Here is a 16,804-nt window from a genome sequence, read left to right on the forward strand (position 1 = left end):
CGTTGCGAGTAGGTATTATTGCAATTATTTTCGCTAAACGCATTAGCAATTGGTAAATTCAGCAGAAAATCTCTGGTCTGGGTATTGAGCAGCAGCATGACCAGTTAACAGCAGTGTGGCGGAAAACTACAAAGCAATGTAATTGAGGGTGGGATAAAATAATTGCATCCGAGCGAAGGCATTCGCTGGAATGATTACACCATTTCCCCAGCCTCCTTCAGCTTCTGAAACTCCAGTCTTAATGGAAAAATCCGTCAAGCAAAGATGCAAGCAGTTGCATTATTATGGCTCATTCAGTTGTTTCTTCTTCTAGGTAGTTAACGAATTCGGTTGGAACTTTTTTACGATAACGCTATCCGTTATAAAATGAATGATTCGAGAGAAAAATATATTAGTTATATTAAAAAAGTTACACTGGCTTATTTTGTTCATCTTGCACCTTTAATTATCACCATCATCATCAGCTATCATTGGAAAGTCACTTAACGCTTACGGAAAAAAGTCCTTGCGCTATAAGATCCATCGTTACCTCTTAGTTTTAATATAAGAATTGCCCTCTTTAATATCGTATATTACTAGTATTCTTCTTTTCCTCCGCATGCTACCTTCTATCATATGTTCCCTTATATCCCTAATTTGACGGTTCTCCACAACTAGCATGATTTACTTTGTTTTCACTTTCTAACTACTCCCATTATTTATTTTCTTTCCTCAATTCTTCCTAGCTCTTATCTTCTGTACTTTGACTCCATCGAGCTATTTTTTTCCATTATTATCAAATTTAGAATGATATCAATCGTTTGCCATCGCTGTTTCCGAATGTTCGTATTTCTGTTCCTTACAGCACACCACTCCAAATAAAATACGTACACGTATTAGATAGATCTTCTCGTAGATTCTTATTTTTAACGACACGCAAAATATATTAACAAAGCTTTATTTTGAGATTATTATCTTAGCTTCTAATTTTCATTTAAATCTTTGCAAATATATGAAACTTGTAATCTGTTCTACTTATCCGCCTCAAACTTTCAAACTTGACAAAGTTCCATTTATTGCAATCACTATTGTTTTAATATTTTCAACGATTATTTTGATTGCATATTCGTAACAGTTTGTCCTCAAATTTTGTACCATTATGTCACTTTTTTCTTGTTTCAGATATTGCTATAAAAGTCAAATAATCTGTAAAATATATATTCCTTCTACCTCGTAGCGAACTACCGTCTTCTATACGAAGGTACATATTTGCTACCTCCTATAAAACTGAATAATGTTGAAATACAACACAACTGTCACACTCCTCTTCCAATTATGCTTTCCTCCAAAATTTAGTATATGATTTTTAACTTTTAAAACTTGGTTTATAAGTCCTTGGTTCATCCACTTCAACTCACATTTCTCTAGCATTTTCACCAAGCAATCCCATTTACTGGTATGATATTAGGAGCAAACCACGTAGTCTATATATTAAGGATACAGTAATAATGAGCAAGTAAAGACGACAAGTAAGGTGACACTGAAGGATGAATTCGAACAAAACTTTAGCTTTAAAGGAATGGTAAAACTACTGTGTTAACTAATACACTATAAATTTTGAATTTTGATAAAAGTAATGAAGAAAGGATTGTTTCGTTTCCTGCTGTGAAACGTATGAAACACGAGAGTGATTAGATTATTTTCAGTGATTAACAACATTCATTCCGTTGGAAAATAAAACGATGTGGGGGAGTTCAGTGTAACTAGTTTATTATACCGTGAGAGAAAATTCTACTGCACATATTGATCAAGAAAATATATGTCACAACAAAATAGAGACTGATGAGAAATAATAGAAAGGGAAAAAAGCAAACAGACTTTATGAACTTAAGATAATCAGTGAAAGGTTTATGAAAAAATATATAGAAACTCAGAGAATCAATTGTAGTTATTTGTCACTTCATAGAGACTTTTTTTCATTTCTTATTGATGCTGATTATTTCTCTTTATTACAGATAGTGAAGAGGAAATTAGTAGAACAAGAAATTATCTCATAAGAGGTATATATATCGTATCGTCCATCACGAGCTCTTTCTTTTAGACGGTAGACACGGTGGTTCCTGGCACAGCGTTTACCACTAGTGCTGGAGTCCCTGGATCATCTCTGCCAAACAATTTGTTGATGGACAATATAATGTACGTGGGTTTTCTACGGGTACATTCATTTACTTCCACATTTACATTCAAACAATTCCTTCATCATCATTTACTTGTCTTTTCATCTGCTTCCGTTAGAATAAAGAGCATAATCGTGGGACGTTAAACTGAAAATTCTCTTTTAGAAGCTTTTTCTTGATATGACTCAAAAAACTTGATAGCTACCTCTTTTCAAATGTAGCCAATGCTTACATGCCCCCTTCCCTTTATATGACTTACGGGGAAAATGTTCTAATATAAAATATTTAAGTTTTACTTCTTTGCTTTACTAACAAGGTTAAACTCGTCAACTAATTTCGTGACAATCCTGCTCAAAACTAATAATTGTAACAGATCCTGTCATTAATCACTCATTGTGACCCTATTTGGATGTAATTATTCCAATAAGAGAACAGAATAAATGGGGGGCTCAGTGTACCAAGGATTCAAGTCTACACTTTTGGTCATTATGTATACACGACTCCAAAAGTGCATTACCACCTGCAATTCTTCCTTTTATTGCAATAGCAGGTAACCCAAAAAGCTCGGCAGTTGGGTTGGTTGCGAAGTCGAAAGGCGTTGGAGTAAATCTCAATTTTGTAACAAATACATCAATGTGGCAAACTGCAAATTAGAGAATGAAACAAATTGTTAAGAATGAAAATTTTATTATTGTGACGGACTTGAATGACATCAAAAGTTACAAAATGATCTTACTAAACGAGTTCAAACAAGATGAATGGCCAGAAACATATATCAGAGGAAAATATTTCTCTCCTTCCACCCCAAAAAAGAACTTCATAAAAAACAAAAAGGTTACATAATGTAAAGGTTTAATAAGGAATCCCCACTCAAATTTTGAAAGTTGAGACCCAAAAGGCAAGAACACCTGAATCGATGTGAATGAAATTCTGCACAGGTATTGCATACGTAAAATGAGGGAATACGAGTTTCGTATCTTCCTGGAAAAAACGGTTGGGTGGTGCACGGACCTCTCCAGACTTTTGATCACGAAATACCAAAAGTCCTTGTAACAGTACATCAGATGTGTGTGAAGGATATGAAGAATTACAGCGAAACTTTACGCATGAACAATACCCCCAAAAAAAAAACAATACGTTTTTTTTTATTTTCTGCAGAAAAAAGGTTTTAAGGGGCAAAAGCCCCCAACAAAAATTTTGAAATTTGACGCCCAAAAGGCAAAAATAAGTAAAAGGAACTGAGTTAAATTGTGCACAGATATTGTAGAAGCAAAATGAGGAAATACGGGTTTCTTATTTTCCTGGTAAAAAGGGCTGGGTGGGGCATGGATCCCTCCAAACAATTGACCACAAAATATCAAAAGTATTAGTAACAGTATGTCAGATGTGTCTAAAGAATCTGAAGAATTGCAACATAATATCTTGGGTGGACTATACACAAAAAAAATGGCGAATACGGGCTTCCTATTTTATGCGGAAAACGGTTTTAGATGACAAAGCCCCCACCCACAGTTTTGAAAGTTGACACCCGAAAGGCAAGGAGAAATGAACCGAAGTGAATGAAATTGTGCACAGATAATGTAGATGTAAAATGAGGGAATACGGGTTTGGTATTTTCGTGGGAAAAAGATTGGGTGGGGCAAAGACCCCTCCAAACCCTTGATTATGAAATATTAAAAGTGCTAGTAAAAGTTTGTCAGGTGTGTGTGTAAAGGATATGAAAATTGCAACATAATTTTTGGCACGGACCGCTCTAAACTTTGATGACGAAAAATCGAAAGTTCTAGTAACAGTGTGTGAGATGTGTCTAAAGGACATGGAGAATTGTAACGAAACTTTGTGTATGAACAATATGCAAAAAAATAAACGAATACGTTTTTTTATTTTCGGGGAAAAACGGATTTTGGGTCAAAGAGCCCCGTCCAAAATTTAGGAATTTGACCCATAAACGCAAGAAGTAGTGGTTCGAAGCGTATGAAATTTGCACAAATGTTCTAGAGGTAAGATGAGGGAATACGTGTTTCGTATTTTCCTGAAAGGAAAAAGCTGTTGAGTGGACCGAGGCCTTGAGTGGCGGGAGAAGTGGACCGAAGCGAATGAAATTGTATATAGATATTGGATATGTAAAATATGGCTTTTCCTGTTTCACAAGTGTAGTGTATCCATCCGATTTCTTCAAATTAGTCAGATCAACTACAAGAATAAACAGTATAGCGTATTTTATAGTATTTCAGGAGGTACCTTTACCCCTTACAATGTTTTTGCGCATAAACAAAAACACGTGTCGATTTATTTTCAGTTTGCTATTGACTTGCCAAATTTGAAGCAAAACGGATAGGGATACTTGAGAAACACGAAAGATCTTATTTTACATAGCATCTATATCAGGGATGGAAATAATCTCTCACCGCCTCTTCCGGGGCGACTGGTTCACCCATGCGGACGAATATTTAATATCATACCGAAAGTAAGTAAATGGTTTCTATTGTGAGATGTGCAAGGGCGCCGATACTGGGAGTGTCGAGTGGGGTCCGGGCCCTCCAAAGCTCATGTGGGTCCCCTATTGCATTTATGAATATACAATATTTGGCATAATTTGAATGCAATTTGTCTTAAAATTATCATACATATATATATACCTTCTGCATCTGAATGGGCCCCCATATTTACAGAGAAATCGGCGTCCTTGGAGATGTAGGCTAGTAGATTATTCCTTGGGCGAGTAAAATTTCTTTTCTTATTTACATCCCTCGTCTATATAATATCTACATACAATTTGATTTGTTTCGCTTCATTCCTTCCTGCGCTATTACGGTAATACTAACTTTTTTTTCCGATGGGACCTAGGCCCCAACAGTTTTTCCGTAAAAATTAAAACACGTTTCACTTATTGTTTTGCAAAATGTGTCCATACGAAGTTTCGTTGCAATATTCCTTATTCTTTAGCAACTTCTGACTTATGCTTATTTGCACTTTTGATATTTCGTAATTAACGGTTTAGAAGGTCCGTGCCTCACTCAACCGCTTTTTTCCAGGAAAATACGAAACCCAATTATCTTGTTTTACGTCTACAATATCTGTGCCCAATGTTATTCAGTTCGGTGCATTTCTTCTTACCTTTTGGGCCTCAAATTTCAATATTTTGGGTGGGGGCTTTTGCCCCCCCTAAAACCGTTTTTCCACAGAAAATAAAAAAACGTAATACCGGCAACACCGGGAACGAGACAATCGGCGTTGGAGCCCCCTTTCGTCCGAAATTTCAATGTAGATGGTCCGTTATTGATGTTGTCTTCATCATCAATGATCATTGTATGTAAAAATAACGTCGAAGAACAGAATAGTACTGCACAGTACTATTAAGGTAAACAATTCGATTGAGCGGCAAACGAAAAGTGAAGCAGAAGATGCCGGCACTCGTATCAGACTTGGCAGACGGACAGTATGTGGTATAGTTAGCGTGGCTACCACCCGCTTAAATGAGCGCTATTGTTACTGCTACTGCGATAGCTGTCGCTTTTATGTAGATATTGCATAAACAATATTTTAAGTGCTGCATGGAATATACTATCATCATAATCGGCTGGATTATCAACTCAAAACAATTAGAGAATAACTGTAAATTAAAGACGAGCTGCTAAGTATTTTTTCATGAGTCAAACTAAAAGACAAATTTGTTACATTGATTCTATACACAAAACTGCGTGTGTAAAACATAAGTTATTACTTTGTAAAAAAATGGATCAGTAAAATATTAATTAACTTGGGGATAAATCGGGGCAATATGCGCCCCGACGAGTGTCCGGTCGGGACGCGGGATAGACAAGTCAGAAATCGGTACACTCAGGACAGAATCAGGACTGTTGGCAACCTTGGTAGAAGCTGAAATTTAAAAATCTCGTTTCCTTTCTTATAAAAAATGTTCTTACATTAAAAATAACATGAAGAAACATAATTATATATACTGATAATAGTAAATCGACACCTCTCGCCCCAGTCGTCTCAACTAACAAAAATGCCCTGGTTTCTATTTACTATTTCTCAATGAAATCATTTTTCTAAGTTTTTTTTCTTGGTACGTGCACCTGATCCGATGGAATCAGCAACCTGGATATTACTTATAATTTTAGTAGACTTAAAATTCATTTTAATTCAAATATCCTACCCCTTATCAATGGGATTAACGCTCATTATCAACACTATCACTACCTGCTTAATTATTTCAACCATAAGAGATTCACCTTGATTCTCTTATATTATTCTCCTAGTTGTCCTTGGGGGCATATTAGTCCTATTCATTAACGTTAACAAACTAACATCAAACGAAATATTCACTTTAACACCTAACCCTTTCTTATTAGCTTTCCTCATTCTCTCTCTCTTAATCTTCATTAGAATTTCCGATCCTCTTCTTTTACCAAACATATCAATCCCTGACCCTATGTACGACTAACTACCAAGAAATTCCTGGTATAAAATTTTACATAACATCAATCTTAATAAATACTATTCTATTAGCCACATACTTATTTATCACATTAATTCCTGTAGTAAAAAATACTTCTTTATATCAAGGGCCTCTTCGGCCCTCTAAAACATATGTCAACACCAATTCGCCTACATCATCTCCTTTTTAAAATTGCTAATAATGCCTTAGTCGATCTCCCTGCTCCAATTAACATCTCATATTGATGAAACTTTGGTTCCCTCCTTGGCCTATGTTTAATTATTCAAATTGTCACAGGCCTATTCTTAGCAATATATTTTGTACCAAGAATTGAGTTTGCTTTTAATAGAGTATTTCACATCTGCCGAGATGTTAATTTTGTCTGACATTTACATGCTAACGGCGCATCTTTCTTCTTAATTTGCCTTTACTTACACGCTGGTCGGCAGATGTGTTATGGTTCTTATCTTTATCTTCACACTTGAAGAGTAAGAGTTGCCATCTAACTTTTAGTTACAGCAACAACCTTCGTAGGATATGTTTTACCATGAGGTCAATTGTCCTTCTGGAGACCAACAGTCATTACAAATCTACTTTCAGCTATTCCTTACTTAGGAGCAATACCAGTACAATGAATGTGAGGAGAATTTGCCGTAGATAATGCTACTTTTAATCGATTTTTCGCCTTTCACTTCCTTTTACCTTTCATTGTTGCTGCTATATGAATAGTACATATTCTATTTCTCCACCAAACAGGTTCTAACAACCCCTTAGGACTTAATAGAAACCAAGATAAAATTCCTTTCCACCTCTACTTTTCAACAAAGGATACTATTGGGTTCCTAACAATAATAACAGCCTCAATATTACTTACTCATTGAAATCCTTACATATTAGGAGATCCTGAAAATTTCACTCCAGCTCATCCACTAGATACACCTGTGCATATTCAACCAGAATGGTACTTCTTGTTTGCTTATGTCATTCTTCGCTCCATTCCTAATAAACTAGGAGGAGTTATTGCATTAGTAATATCAATTCTCATTTTAATAATTATACCATTCTTCCACACCAGAAAAATACGAGGATTACAATTCTACCCTATTAACCAAATTATGTTTTGAATCATAGTCTGCACAGTAATTCTTATAAAATTGAATTGGTGCTCGACCAGTCGAAGATCCTTACATTTTAACAGGACAAATCCTCACGGTTATCTACTTCGCCTACTTCCTATTTGTGCCTTACCTCTCCACCTCATTAGATTTCTTATTAAATAAAATCTAGCCCTTTGGCTGAGAATAAGAATATGTTTTGAAAACATACAACAGAGCAAACCTCTAAGAACTTATTCTCAATTTAATACACTTAAATTAAAAGAGAAATTAAAAGAAGCTTCATGCCCCCTAAAAATAAAATATAACTAAGACATAAAAGTAAAAAACACTTTCAAGCAAGATATATAAATTCATCGTAACGAAACCGAGGTAGAGTCCCCCGCACACAAATAATCCCAAAAGGAATAAATACTACCTTAGAAAAAAATAAATAGAAAAAATATCAACCTAAAAGCAAGATACTAAGCAAAATTCTTATAAATAAAATACTAGCATATTCAGCCATAAAAATAAGAGCAAAGCCTCCTGCTCTATATTCAATATTAAACCCTGAACCAAGCTCTGATTCTCCTTCAGCAAAATCAAAAGGAGTTCGATTATTCTCTGCTAAACAAGAAGCAAATCAGACCAACGCTAAAGGAAACGTAATTCACAAAAATCATAATACTTCCTGATAATAGCCGAAACTTAACAATCTATATCTCTCAGCCAAAAATACAAAAGATAATAAAATCAAAGCTAAACTAACTTCATAAGAAATAGTCTGTGCAATACTCCTAACAACGATTATGAAAAATTAGAAGATCAACCAGCAATCATTACAGTATATACACCCATTCTAGTACAACAAAAAAATTAAACTCCTAAAGAAAAAGTCGGTATAACACTTAAATAAGGAATTCTTAGCCAAACTAATAAAGACAAAAATAAACTAAAAACGGGAGCTAAATAATAAGTATAATAATTATATATAGTAAGAAAAACTTGCTCCATAGTGAACAACTTAGGAGTAGAATACAGGATAATCCCGAGAAATATCACGGGCACAATCGTATCCACTACAAACTTTTATAGTATGAAATCGAACGAGGTTCATCCCGTATCAGAAGTAAGCGCTGTATTACTAAGTCACACTGCTCCTAGTTTGGAGGAAACACCATGATTCTGACAGATGTATCGACATACCAAACATTGTGTGTGATAAACCAACATACAAGAAGTACAAACGGTCAGAATGTGGGATTCGTGGAATTTCCTTCGTGCGAAAATGGTAATTACGTTTTTCTATGTCAGTTATTCTTAACTTAATGCCCGCGTCTCTTAAGGATTGGTCCTCCGTGGCTAAGCGGTTAGCGTACGCGTCTTTGGCGTGGGAGACCCGGGTTCGATTCCCGGCGGGAGCTCATGTGGTTCGGATTCCACGTTAATCAGTAGGTCCACGTCTCATATAGCCTCGCTGCTGAACGGGACGTTAAACTCAAAATCAACTCAACTCTTAAGGATTGGAGAGAATACGGTGACTAAGTGGTAAAGAGCTTGCCTTTGGTACGTCTCTGGTTCGATTCTCAGCCAAGAAACTTCGTGGTGAACACCATCGTATCTTTTGTGGGTTTCCTCGGGATACTCCAATTTCCTACCACATTCTCATTCCATCGTATCTTCCATCAACATTCATTTGCCTTAATCATTGTCTCCCTTAGCCTAAAGAGCATAATGAAATACTTCATTTAATTTTACAGGGGTTGCTTACAGTTTGTCGGTAGGTTACCGTTTTTAATATGTTGTGTTACTGATACTATTATTTATAAGGTAGAAGGAGTCTATGGGGTTCACAATTTTCGAAAGGCTTAGAACTACAATTGTACTAATTAATAATCTTGGGCTTCCTAATCGTTCGTAAGAAATATTTGGAAGACAGAATAGGCCCGAAGAACATAGACCGTTGACTGTAAGAAGTCCTAAAGGTACGAACTAAATTCGATTTGCGAGCCTTTTAGCATTATTAGTCGTATTATGGACAAGAAATAGCTCAGATATCTACAAACAAAGAAAACTACAATAACAGTGAAATTGGATATTCGACAGCGAAATATGATAATTTACAAATTGGATATCATATTTCGCGGTTAGTTTTCTCGGCTTTGGATATGTTCAACTTACATGTGTTTTCGTGATAGTCCAAACTTCAATATACGAGTATCAGTCTCCTAGATTTTCGTAAATAACTGTGAAGATTATCTTTAATCTTCCAAGTAAGTACAGATAAGGATCACCAAAGTTCATAACTAACTTTTGAGAACATGCTGGCCCTAACTGATATATCACATGACTACCTTTCCATTAACAAAATTATCACAGATTTCAAAATGGCGGATTTCAAGATGGCGCCGGAGGTTCGAGATCTACTCTGCCCATTCTTCCTTTGTGAAACTACCACCGTTTGCATTATCTATCTTTCACTATTTTCACGATTCAATAGTTTATTTGATGTATTTCGATGACATAGCATAGCCCTTCTTCCATCAATTTTCACCCCCTCCATTTCTTATCACGTTCAGCCCTTATAACTTTGTACATATACATATCTCCACATCCTCTATCAGTCTCACTATGCTTCATCCCGCAGCTCGATTCATCCATTTGGAACCCTTATTTGTCAGACAATTCCATATTGATGGAGAAACAGGGAAAATAAGTCTACAATGACTGACAACTAACAATTCCCAAGTGTAACACTTCGATTTTGATAAAATTTGGTAGGTAGATACTACGCATAAAATCAACCAATACCTGTTCTTTTTATTTTCTGCGGAAAGACGGTTTTAGGTGGCAAAAGGCCCCAGCCAAAATTTTGAAAGTTGACGCCCGAAAGGCAAAAACAAGGGGACCGAAGTGAACGAAATTGTGCACAGATATTGAAAACGTAAAATGAGAGAATACGGGATTCGCATTTTCCTGGAAAAAAAGTTAAGTGGGGCACGGACCCCTCAGAAACATTCATCACGAAATATTAAAAGTGCATATAACAGTGTGTCAGATGGGTGTAAAGGACATGAAGAATTGGAAGTACACATTGTCTAGGGGCAATACGCAACAAATAAACTAATACCTTTTTTTATTTTTTTCCTGAAAAACGGTTTTAGGGGGCAAAAAACACCCAAAATTTTGAAATTTGAAACCTAAAGGCAAGAAGAAGAGCACCGAATTGAATGACATTGTGGAAAGATATTATAGGCGTAAAATGAGATAATTGGGTTTCGTATTTTTCTGAAAAAAAGCGGTTGAGTGAGGCACGGACCATCCAAACCGTTGATTACGAAAATCACAAGTGCATATAAGCGTACGTCAGAAGTTTGTAAAGAATAAGGACAATTGCAACGAAACTTCGTGTAGGGATAATTTGCAAAACAATAAATGGAATGTGTTTTAATATTTAGGGAAAAACAGTGTTGGAGCCTAGGCCACATCCGAAAAAAAGTAAATATTACCGTAATAGCGCAGGAAAGAGTTGACCGAAGGAAATGAAATTGTGTGTAGATATTATATAGGCTCTATGTAACATAAGTTCTCAAGTGTCGAAGGTCAACAGCAAACTTGAAATAAATCGACACGTGTTTTTGTGTATGCGCAAAAATATTGTAAGGGTTAAAGGTACCTCCTGAAATACTATAAAATGCGCTATACTCTTTGTGCTTGTAGTTGATATGCCAAATTTGAAGAAATAAGATGGAGACACGACATTTGTAAAACACGAAAGGAAATATTTTACATATCAAATATCTACATACAATTTCATTCACTTCGGTCCACTCCTCCCGCCACTCAACGCACGGTCCACTCAACAGTTTTTTTTTTTTTTATTTCAGGAAAATACGAAACACGTATTCCCTCATCTTACCTCTACAATATTTGTGCACATTTAATTCACTCCGGTCTACTTCTTTTTGCCTTTCGTGCCTCAAGTGTCAAAATTTTGGGTGGGAGTTTTTACCCCATAAAACCGTTTTTCCGCAGAAAAAACAGTATTCGTTGATATTTTGCGTATTGTCCATACGCAAAACATCGTTGAAATTCTTCATGTCCTTTACACACACATATGACATAATGTTAATAGTACTTTTGATATTCCGTGATCAAAGGTTTGGAGGTATCCGCACCCCATCCAACGATTTTTCCAGGAAAATACGAAACTCGTACTCTCTCATTTTATGTATACAATATCTGCGGACAATTTCATTCATTTCGGTTCACTCCTTTTTGCCTTTCGGGCCTCAAATTTATAAATTTTGGATGGTAGTTTTTGCCCCCTAAAACCGTTTTTCCACAGAAAATAAAAAAACGTGTACCTTTATTTTTGAATGTTGTCCATACACAAAGTTTCGTTACAATTCGTCATGTCTTTTACATGCATCTGACGTTTAGTTTAAGCACTTTTGATATTTCGTGATCAAAGGTTTGGAAGGGTCCGTGCCCCAAACTAACTGTCTTTTCCAGGAAAATGCGAAATCCTATTCTGTACTTTCTTGTCTACAATATCTGTGCAAAATTTCATTCACTTCTGTTCACTTCTTCTTACCTTCCGGGCGTGAAATTTCAAACTTATGGGGTGTGTTCTTTTGCCCCTGAAACCGATTTTCCACAGAAAACAAAACAAACCGTATTCCTTTATTTTTTGTGTATTGTCCATACACAAAATTATGTTGCAATTCTACACGTTTTTACACACATCTCACGTACTGTTGCTAGTACCTTTGATATTTCGTGATCAAAGGTTTGGAGGATACGTGCCCCACCCATCCCTTTCTCCAGGAAAATACGAAACCCCTATTCTCTCATTTTATGTCTACAAATTCTGTGCACAATTTCGTACACTTCGATTCACTTCTTTTTGCCTTTCGGGCGTTAACTGCCAAATTTTGGTGGGAGCTTTTGCCTTCTAAAATGGTTTCCCCCAGAAACAAACAGTATTCATTTATTTTTTGCGTATTGTCCATACACAAAATTTCATTGCAAGTCTTAATGTTCTTTACGCACACCTGACATAGTGTTACTAGCTCTTTTGATTTTCCGAGATCGAAGGTTTGGATGGGTCGATGCTCCATCCAACAGTTTTCTGCAGAGAAATACGAAACCCGTATCCTCATTTTACGTCTGCAATATCTGTGCACAATTTCAGCCACGTCGGTTCCCCTCTTCTTGCCTCTCGGGCGTCAACTTTCAAAATTGTTGGTGGTTGCTTTTGTCCCGTATAACCATTTTTCCGCAGAACATAAAAAACTCGTATTCGTTCATTTTTTGCGTATTGTCCATACACAAAGTTTATTTGCAATTCTTCATATCATTTACACACGTCTGACACACTGTTACTTGCTCTTTTGATATTTCGTGATCAAAAGTTTGTAGTGGTCCGTGCCCTATTCAACCATTTTTCCAGGAAAATATGAAACCCGTATTCCCTCGTTTTATGTCTGCAATATCTGTGCACAATTTCATTCACTTCGATACACTCTTTTTTTCCTTTTCGGGTGTCAACATTCAAAATTTTGGATTGGTGTTTTTGACACTAAAACCTATTTTTCCGCAGAAAATAAAAACCCGTATTCGTTTATTTTTTTGCGTGTTATCAATACACAAAGTTTCGTTGTAATTCTTCCTGTCCTTTAAACACATCTGACATACTGTTACTGGCACTTTTGATATTCCGTGATCAAAGGTTTGGAGAGGTCCGTGTCCCACCTAACCGTTTTTTTTTCAGGAAAATATGAAACCCGTATTCCCTCATTTTACGTTTCCAATATCTGTGCAAAATTTAATACACTTCGGTTCAGTTGTTATTACAATTCAGGTGTCCACTTTCAAAATTTTGGATGGGGAGTTTACCTTAAACCTTTGCATTATGTAACTTTTTTTCTTTTTTTATGAGATTATTTTTTTGGGGGGAGGTGGAGAGAAATGCTTTCCTGTGATATCTGTTTCTTGTCACTCATCTTGTTTGAACTGCTTAAGTAAGATCATTTTGTAACTTTTGATGTCATCCAACTCGTCACGATAATAAAATTATCATTCTTAACAATTTGTTTTATTCTCTTATTTGCAGTTTGCCACACCGATATATTTATTACAAAATTTATTTTTGGTCCAACACCTTTCGAATTCGCATCCAACCCAACCGCCGAGCCTTTTGGTTTACCTGTTATTGCAGGAAAGGGAGAATAGCAGGTGGTAAAGCAGTTTTGGAGTCGTGTATACATATTCTATAGTTAACACCTCTACTTGATGTTCTTTTCCGCGCATCCTTCCACCAGCACTATGGACTATCTCCCAATATCATAATTTTCATTGGAACAAACTACGGTTGAGCACAAACAGAGAATTTTCTTCGCATTCCTCTCTGCAGATTTCCCATGTGTTTGTGAGAATACAGGGACAGAACTGTTGCAGACGTTGCTCTAACAATTTAAGTGCTTATAAATCCACTGACTTATATTCAGGGATGTGACGAAAGGGAATAATACCGATTTGCTTTTTTTACTCTTTGTCATGATAAATCTAGAGGTATTATCGGAGGTATGAATTCAAGTTTATCCGTACCTGGTTCTTACCGGCGGCGTACAAATAAACTGTAATTTATCGATAGATTATAGTCAATCAGGGCTGTTTCGAGCAAAAACCATGCTCTGTGGCTGGTGGAACTATGGAAGGATAATATTCTTCGAGTTTGTTCTTAATGACAGTACCAATAATGTCGATCTTTATTCCGAACAAACAAAACGAATGAATGTTGCAGTACGTGGAAAATATCCTACAATGGTGAACCAAAAACGTGCCATGCTGAAACACAATAAAGCAAAACAACTCTATGTTCGGAAAATTAAGGAACTTGATGCAATGAACTAATGCCACACTATGCATAAATCAGAGTCTTACCCCTTCGGATTACCATCTGTTTCGGTCCATGGCCACTTCCTGAAATCATGATGCTTCGCCAACCAGCATGAGATGGAAAGAGCAGTAACTGACTTTTTTGCCTCTAAGGACAAGATGTGGTATCGACAGGGAGTCGTGAAATTAGCAGGAAGGTGGTTGCAGACCGACCAAAACGAAATAATATGCTTTGAGCTATACTTCGAATATTAACATATTTCATGGTACTGTAATCAACACATATATATTGCGTCTTAGAATACAGCAAGACTTATGACTAGGCCTTGTATAAGCCGTACAACTTTCAAACTTTCCATAAATGTTTTTTTCTTGATCTTTGTGCTACAGATAGCATGGGATTTTATGAAATGTAGAGTGCAAGACAGGTTAGAGGGCTTAATATATAATTATGTAATTCTTTATAGGTGCGGAAAGCATTTTACAAGAGACACTTACTGCACCAAAGAAATCTGCTCAAGAATTGCCATAGTCAAAGAAGCATGTTGGACTAAGGAGAAAGTTGGTCAAGTGCAATATATGGCATATTGGAGTCTATGGTTCAAAAACCTGGACCCTATGGAAGTTAGAAAGAAATGCTTAGAAAACTTCGAAATGTAGTGTTGGAGGAAGATTGAGAATATAAAATAGACAAACAGAATAACACATGAAGGTGTTTTAAAACAGATAGAAGAAAAGAGAATACTTTTAGGACCAATGACGTAGTGTGGCAGGAAGGTCAATTATGTTCGACACATCTTGCGAAGAAATTGTCCTTTTCATAATATCATGGAAGGAAAGAACAAAGGAAAACGAAGAATAGGAAGAAGAACACAACTGATCAATGATTTGAAAAAGAGAAGAAAATAAAATAGGAAGCTAAAGGTCTAGAAACGTGGAAGAAAAATTTCCGTGGGGTTCTCCCATTTCTTCCCACTTTCTTCATTCCACTACGTCATTCACTATCATCACTGTTTCCTTTAGTCTACAGGGAATAACCGTGGGAATTGAAACCGAATATATCATATCATTTCATACACAACATGAATATTAATATGAATTTGGCTAAGTATCGAAATTAGGAAAAGACTTAAATGTGAATTTTGGAAAATTCTGTTTGAAGGCAGAGGCGTCATTTGGGACTCAAGTGGGATGCAATTAATTATGTGAGAATCTACAATGGAATTAATGGAAAATGCGAGAATCTACTTACGTTGAAGGTCTTTGTTAATCTCTGCTATTTGAGGAATATAAATTTCGGGTAACAATTTCCACGAAACACAGAAAATTGTCCGATCTCAGATGTAAGGAAGCGGTTTAAGTTAGCCACAACTTTAAAGATTCACTTATAGGCGCCTCTAGAATATATATATATATATATATATATATATATATATATATATATATATATATATTGCATGGTAATGTGGATTGATTAAAAACTTTCCTAATGATTTCCATGGATTGAAGTGAATTCACGTTTCCAGATGCGAAAAAATAATTGAGAGAACCTCAAAAAAGTCCATGTACACGGAGTTTGCCCACTACAAAAGTCCACTATTAGTGGGCACTTGTGAGAGTAATTTGGGCAAAATCGAACTACATTGACAAGCATTTTGAATCTGCAAATATTTTCTATAAAACTACAGAGATTGATTAATTTATACTGAAAATAAGCAAATGTGCAATTGTACCGCACATGTGAAACCTATCGCCATGAGATTACTATCAGACAGGCAACAGTATCTGGTTAGTCACGCAGTAGAGCAGTGTAATTGACCGTAGTCTGACGCCGCCGAAACCAAACAGATTCTGGGAAGGATTCAACATGGCCTTTTTCGATGCTAACTTAACGACTTCGTGCTTCATTAGAAAGCGCAAAGTACGTAATTGTCATGTAGATTATCACACTGTGAATCGTATTATACAGAAATATGCGATACAGAGTCCTTGGTCAACCACACCGACGCGAGGAGATAGAAACCACTTTTCGTAAAGAGAATCCGCCGCTAGTGCATGTGGTTCGTCGTATGGTGATATCAGCAAATCCCCACACACAGCGTGTATGGACAGCAAATGCCACACATTGCTGACGACTACCACAGAGCCATTCACAGAGACTTACGCCTCATGGTCGTTTGAAAAAGCACTGTACACACCCTGAA

The sequence above is a fragment of the Thermobia domestica genome, chromosome 6, assembly GCF_964235325.1.
Source record: "Thermobia domestica chromosome 6, izTheDome1.hap1.1, whole genome shotgun sequence".
Taxonomy (NCBI): domain Eukaryota; kingdom Metazoa; phylum Arthropoda; class Insecta; order Zygentoma; family Lepismatidae; genus Thermobia; species Thermobia domestica.